This window comes from Myotis davidii, unplaced genomic scaffold (assembly GCF_000327345.1).
Source record: "Myotis davidii unplaced genomic scaffold, ASM32734v1 scaffold464, whole genome shotgun sequence".
In the NCBI taxonomy this organism is placed as follows: domain Eukaryota; kingdom Metazoa; phylum Chordata; class Mammalia; order Chiroptera; family Vespertilionidae; genus Myotis; species Myotis davidii.
The window spans coordinates 115,700-116,217 of record NW_006295287.1 but is presented as its reverse complement, the minus strand read 5'-3'; the positions used below and the strand labels follow the sequence as shown (position 1 = coordinate 116,217).

General features: G+C 53.1%; 1 protein-coding gene across 4 annotated transcripts in view; it reads left to right on the top strand.

The window, feature by feature from the left end:
- Nucleotides 1–518, top strand: part of LOC107184123 (binder of sperm protein homolog 2-like) — an 11,188-nt gene that overhangs the window by 2,473 nt on the left and 8,197 nt on the right. The window lies entirely within an intron of this gene.

The following is a 518-nucleotide window of genomic DNA, read 5'->3' as shown; positions in this document are numbered from 1 at the left end:
GGGGGGAGAAGGAGAAGGGGGAGAGGAAGAAGGGGGAGAGGAGGAGCAGAGGGAGAGGGAGGGGAGAGGGGAGAAGGAGTGGGGGTGATCAGGTGGTAAAGATGGCCAGGCGTGGCCGAGGTGTGCTGTGATAACAAGGTGACGGGCAAGGACTGAGGAAGACGTGTGAGGCTGTGGCTGTGTCAGCACTATCAGTGAATGAAAAGGCAAAGGACCGTTTCTGGGGGCACCGGGGTCTGAACTCGCTTCTTTTGTAAAATTTGCATTATTTATTTATTTATTTATTTATTTATTTATTTTTTAATCCTCACCCGAGGAGTGAGGATATTTTTTCCCCATGGATTTTTAGAGAGAGTGGAAGGGAGGGGGGAGAGGGAGAGAGAGAAACATCCACGTGAGAGACAAATCACTTGGCTGCCTCCCGAATGGGCCCCTACCGACCAGGGCTGGGGACTGAACCCGCAACCGAAGTACGAGCCCTTGACTGGGAATCGGACCTGCGCCCCTTCAGTCCATGG